This window comes from Balaenoptera ricei, chromosome 18, assembly GCF_028023285.1.
Source record: "Balaenoptera ricei isolate mBalRic1 chromosome 18, mBalRic1.hap2, whole genome shotgun sequence".
Classification (NCBI taxonomy): Eukaryota; Metazoa; Chordata; class Mammalia; order Artiodactyla; family Balaenopteridae; genus Balaenoptera; species Balaenoptera ricei.
Genome location: NC_082656.1, coordinates 27,600,068 through 27,607,114, shown reverse-complemented (window position 1 = coordinate 27,607,114; position 7,047 = coordinate 27,600,068).

Genomic DNA, 7,047 nt, shown 5'->3' with positions numbered 1-7,047 from the left:
AAATTCATCATTCTACCATTTAAACTGACAAACACATAGTGTTTGCAGTGGCACATGGTACAATAGCAATATTGGAATGTTTTAGAATTCTTTTAACTGAGCCAATTAACGAGTTAATGGGAAAAATAAAGAACAATGTTTTCTGTAAGAAAGATAGTAGGAAATATATTTATTTTTCACTATGGCATTACAGGCATATATCAAGATCCATCTTAAATGAAGTGCCTACTCTTACTTATATCTTGAGTTCTAAAACATCAAATTCTTACGGTCTTTTGAATCAAAACAAGTTCATCTCTATTCTTAGATATCCTTGCAATTTTGTGTTAATAATCTTTGAAATCTATAAAATATCTTTTGAAAAATCCAACATAGTGATGAAATTTGAATATACTAAAATTTATTGAGACAAGTATTTTCCAGGCACTAGGGCAAGTAACTGAGTACTTCAGTACATAATTTATATTAAATGTTATGGAGGAATACATTAAAGTTCAGAAGGTTAAACATCTTGTCGACATTTGCTCAGATATTAAGTGCCAAAATCAGGATTTGAATTTAGATCAACACAACACCAGCTCTATCCTCCTTGCAATGATGAAAGGGCAGGAGTGAGAGCTAGAATGACATGGGGTGGGGGGAGGGGAGAGGGAAAGGGGGAGGGGACCAGAGAGCAAGAGTGAGAGAGACAGCTTTTACATACACTTTCATAATTTGTTGCTCCCAGCTGTTGACCCTATTCTGTGAAAATAAATATTAGATTATAAGATTCTCAAAGCCAAATCATCTGAATACATTTCAAATTGGTTTACAGTAAAATGATATTCTGAGATCGCTGAGTAAAATGGTTGTCACCTGGTGAGAATCAACTTCTCATGATTACTCCTGTAGAGTTGGCAAACTTCGAAATGTTTTTCCTCAGTGTATCTGAGAGAACAAAGAGGCATTTCATATCTTGAATTAGACCTGCTGTTTTCCCAGTGATATAATCTTATCATCACGAATGAAGATGGGGGGGAGTGGTCTGTCCTCTATGCCTGGCTGGTTTAACGCTGGGCTGAGGTGGTGTTTTATCACCACTCTAAGAAGGTATCATCATCTAGGTATATAAGAATTACTCAGGTAAACTTCAGTCCAGTTAAGGCTGTGAGGCCTGTGCATCTTATAAATCAATGAGTGAGTCCTTACCATTTTTTAGCTTCTACAGTATGCTCCTTGTTAAGTTAAAAAAAATTAAAGACAGTGTACCTAGGTGAAATGAAAGGAGACAGTTGACTGATGATAGGGGCTCCAGTTCTCATCAATAAATTTTATCTTGAGTTATATCATAATGCTTTTTCTCACTATGTGTATTTATTGACAGTTGCATACAGCCCTTGCTCTGGTTATCATCAAAGCATTGAATATACTAAGAAAACTATCTCAGACCAACAGGGTTTCTAAAGGGTGAAAGAGGTCTCTTTAAGCAAAAAACATCATTTTTGAACTTAAGCTTCTGCTGTCAAAGCATTGATAACAAGTGAGAATTTGCTTCACTTTTATTTGCATAAGGATAGGAGTCACTGTTATTCCAATGAAGAACTATTTACTTATTTGGGAAATAGAGAATCAAGGGAAACAAGAAATGAGTCACTCTTTAACTTAGACTTGGTTAAAGAATGAACAATTTACTCGAGTAGAGTGGACTAGGGCTTGTTGAAAATTGTTATTTAAGGGGAGTGAAGTTAAGCTAATAGCTGTTTTTGTTTACGTGCAACTGCATTGTTTTTCTGCTCCATTATTTATGCCAAGACTTCACATTTCTTCTTATTACTACAGCATAGTTAAGTAAACAACGAACAGTTGTTAATAGAACATGGAAGTCAATTCTAGAAATGAACTAACAATCCATAGCCCCATCTGTTAAGCACCAGTCACTATACAAGATATCATTTGTATTAGCATTTGTTACTAAGTAGTTGTAAATCTTTTCAGGGGATGTTATTGTCATCCTTTACCTGGAGTAATCATCTTATAATTCCAATAGTATTTGGTGGTAAGAATGTTCTGAAAACTTAATCTAAAGTTTCACTTCCACATTAACACACTTGTATTAGTTGCCTCTGGCTGTCAAAACAAAGTATCACAGACTGGGTGGCTTAAACAACAGACATTTTTTTTCTCATAGTTCTTGGGGCTGGAAGTCCAAGACCAAGGTGCCAGCAGGGTTGGTTTCTCCTCTGGCCTCTACTTGCCTCTCTCCCTTCTCACTATGTCCTCACGTGGCCTTTTGTCTGTGCAGGGACATCCCTGGTGTCTCTCTCTGTGTGTCTTAATCTCCGCTTCACCAGTCAGATTGAATTAGAGTCACCCAAATAGCCTCCTTTTAACATAATTGCCTATTTAAAGACCCCATCTTGAGGTAGTGGGAATTAGGGCTTCAACATATGAATGGAGTAGGAGTGGCAGGGCACAATTCAGTCCATAGCACCACTATTTAGTATCTTTTATGTGATTTAAACCTGGTGGATACGTCCTTCTTTGTATTCATCTCTGTCAAAGAACTCCACGTTTTTATTTTTTGCTTAAGATGAATTTTTATCCTTTCTTCTTATCTTCACTTTTCCCTGTTTTAAAGGACATGTAAGGTGATTAGTTCCATGAGATTATATGGGTACAGATAGGTGCTTAAAGTAAAACTAAGAAATAATTAAAATGGGAATGGTAAAATGTTAAAACTAATTTGAGGTCTTATAATGACCTTTGTTACCTTGGGGTGGGGAAGAATTTCTAAAAGCAAAATCATTAAGACAAAAAAGGTGACAATATTGAAAATTAGATAACAACGAATGCTTAAGCATTTGTGTTCAGTGAAAAAGTATTAGGGTCAAAAATAACAGACTATAGATTGTAAAGTTATTTTTGCAAGACAGAAATGATGAGGGGACTTGTATGTGGAGTACCGAATGAATTTCTGCATATCAGCTTATATGTATCAATTTATTACATTAGAAAAATGGAACATGAAATTTATAGAAGAGGAAACAAAAAGCTAACAAGCACATTGTAGACATGCTCAAATTCATTTCTTAATAGTTAAAGAATTGAAAATGAAAACATACCACTTTTCATCTATTAGAAAGAGGGATAATTGCAAGTGTTAGTGAGGATGTGGGGATGGAGGAATGTTCATGCACCATTGGTGAGAGACAAGGTTGGCATCTCCATTCTGGAGATGAAATTGTTTATAATTTGTAGGAATAAGTACAGTCTATAACCCAACAATGCCACTCTTAGGAGATTCTTGTAGAGATTTCTAATGGAAACAAACAAGAGTATTCATGACAACATTCTTGTGAGTTCTGGGAATTAGTGTTAATCATGACATCCATCACTGTCAGAATGGATAAGTAAAGTGTAATACACTCCATGGAATTCAAATAGAAGTCAGAAGCAATGGAATATATCTACACATAAAAACATGGAGAGAATTTGAAAGTTTAATGCTTAGTGGAAAAAAGTAAGAAAAATGAGTTGTAGGACACAATCAATTTATATACATTAAAATATATGCACATAAAAACAACAGTACACATTTTATGACAACACATAGGAAATTTACCAATGGATACAGGAAGGGAAAGGCAGTCAGTTTTAAAGGGAAAAGACAATATAATGAGCACAGATCAGAACAGACTATTATAATCAGCTCAAACCTCTGAACTAAAATATAAATGAAGGGTTAGAGTTCCTAAGAAATCTTCCTGCAGAGTTAAATTTATAATTGGGAAAATGCCTTTACAATAATGTATGAACATTTTCTGGAATCAACACATTTTCTCTAAAAGATCTTTAAATGAAATGGTGACCACGGCATGACCTTCTGGCAAAGAGATAGTTTTAACAGATGAATCTTTGGCTTCTTCTAATTCACATTATTGAAGCTTCCATCCAGTCACACACACAGCCTAGAACTCTTGATCAACACTCAAATTTTGCTTGTTTTGTGACAATATTTTCTGAGTTTTATATATTTCTTTATCTAATAATAGAGACCCTTTTTCAATTCCTTTCATTTTCATTTTACCTTTATAATTCAGTTTAATTCACTCAAAATCAATTCAGAATTAATTTATTGTTGTGATATATTGTTTTAGTCAAATTGGAGATGTGAAAAAGAATACAACTCAGAGAAAGAAACTTGGTATCTCAGCCACCAGATTAGTTCCTCATGCACTCTTTTCTTCCAAGGAATTCCCGCAAATCACTATAAAGAAATAAATCCCAGCTGTACCCAACCTAAAAAAAAAAAAAAAATTAAAAAGCCCATTAGGAAATGATTTGCAAGTGAGACTCCATTTCATCCACATGTTTCTAACTTTTCTTCTTTCGGATCTATCTTACATGTTATCAATGGAGTACTTTTCCTTAAACACAAATTTGCATCTTCACACATTCATGTACCTTTGAAGGTTCTTTTTTGCTTAGGGAGAAAAGACCAGAACATGTCTTCTGGTATTCATCGCTCTAACTCATCCAATATCTGTTTCTAGTTCTAACCTCAAAACAGATCTCAATTAAGAATTATCAGAAAAGGAAAAATTCTCACATATTCCCTAATGATATGTGCCCTATTTTAATTGCTCTTCTTCTCTATCTGATTATTAAACCCATACAGATGTTTTCAACTCTGTATGTTCCCTCCTCTTCTTATAAACATTTCTTCAGTGGAAGGTTATACCTTCCTTTTTGTTTGAGTATCAGAATTTGTTTATAATGTTTTTGTGAACTAAAGTGCATTTGTCTTGTTTCTAGTATTATGCATATGAATACATTTATTTCCATTTCTGGATGAAAATTCAACTCTTAAAAGGTAGACTATGCTTTTATAATTTCTGAATAACCCCTACTCCCACCTTTAGTTTGTAATCTGCTTTCTGCATACCATAAATGCTCAATGAGTACTGAATGACTTGAAATGTCAAAAGTTTAAATAATTTTATAAAATTTTCTTAGTAATTAGATTCTAAATTTCTATTGCTTCTGTCTTCCAGGTCACTTATCCATTCTTCTGCCTCAGTTATTCTGCTATTGATTCTTTCTAGTGTATTTTTCATTTCAGTTATTTTATTGTTCATCTCTGTTTGCTCTTTAGTTCTTCTAGGTCTTCATTAAACGTTTCTTGCATCTTCTTGATCTTTCCTCCATTCTTTTTCTGAGATCTTGGATCATCTTCACTATCATTATTCTGAATTATTTTTCCGGTAGATTCCCTATCTTCACTTCACTTAGTTGTTCTTCTGGGGTTTTATCTTTTTCCTTCATCTGGGACAGATTCCTCTGCCATCTCATTTTGTCTAACTTTCTGTGATAGCAGTTTCCATTCTGCAGGCTTCAGGATTGTAGTTCTTCTTGCTTCTGCTGTCTGCCCTCTGGTGGATGAGGATGTCTAAGAGGCTTGTGTGGGCTTCCTGATGGGAGGGGCTGGTTCCTGCCTACTGGTGGGTGGAGCTGGATCTCATTGCTCTGGTGGGCATGGCTGTGCTCAGGAAGATGTTTAGCAGCTAGTCTGCTAATGGGCAGGACTGTGTTACTGCCCAGTTGGTTGCTTGGCCTGAGACATACCAGCACTGGAGCCTACAGGCTGTAGGGTGGGGTTAATGGTGACCTCCAGGAGGGCTCACACCAATGAGTATTCACCAGAGCTCTGCCTGCCATGAGGCACAGCCAGTCTCCACCTCTGCAGGAGACCCTCCAATACTAGCAGGTAGGTCTGGCCCAGTCTCCTGTGAGGTCACTGCTTTTTTCCCCTGAGCCCAGGTGGGCACAAGACCTTCTATGCACCTTCCAAGAGTGGATTTTCTTTTTCCCCCAGCCCTGTGGAATTCCTGCAATCAAACCCTACTGGCCTTCAAAGCCAGATTCTCTGGGGGCTCCTCTTCCTGTTGCAGACCCCCAGGCTGGGAAGCCTGACATGGGGCTCAGGACTTTCACTCCTGTGACAGAACTTCTGTGATATAATTGTTTTCCAGTTTGTGGGTCGCCCACCTGGCGGGTATGGGATTTGATTTTATTGCAGTTGTGCCCTCCTACCTGCTCATTGTGGCTTCTTCTTTGCCTTTGGATGTAGGGTATCTTTTTTGGTAGATTCCAGCATTTTTCTGTCAATGGTTGTTCAGCAGTTGCTTGTGATTTTGGTGTTTACGTAAGAACGGGTGAGCTCACGTCCTTCTACTCTACCATCTTGAGCTAACCTCTGTAAAAAAGAGTCAGGAGAAACAGCAGATGATGTAAGCTAACCTATAAACTTCAAACTTTGGAAGAAACCTACAAATATGTTTCACATGTTTAAGAAATAAAAGGGGGATTGAAACTAAGAAGAAAAAGACTTCCTTATTGCTACTAATTACACTAATTAAGTCATTTATTATAACTGAGTTAACCAAACCCACAGACATCTTATGTGTTGACTATGGTGAGAATATAGATAAGAATCCAGTACAGTTAAGATATTGACAAGAATAGCCTTGTTTTGGGGTAAGGAAGGCACTGTGGTATGGACCTCCCTCACCAGAGGCAATGGCAGCAACCCTAGGGATGTGAGTACCACAGTACCAACCACCCTTCAGCTGATATCAGTCCTGTAATGTAGTGATAATATTTATCTGGAGCTTGCCATATTACCAGGTGCTTGCATTCAGTAATTGAATCCTTTTAAAACTCTGTGAGTAGGTACTATTTTACCCCTCTTTTACACATGACAAAATTAAGACCTAGAAAGTTTAAGTAATTTCCTAGTGTCAGATATCTAATAAGTGGCAAAACTGGGCTATGAGTCCAGGGAATATTATCCCCTTGTCTATGATCTTAAACTCTACATATATTAGTTCTCTTGATGAAGTCCTGACTATAAGTTTGATTCCCAAGATACAGGACCAGAACAGTCACATTCTCGTGGACACAGGTGAGGCTCTTTCTTCTACTAAGAATATATATTTCCCTGTACCCAGGGGCTACATGAAAAAAGAAGACAGGGAGGAAAAAAGGGGTCCCTTTTGAAATAGGAGA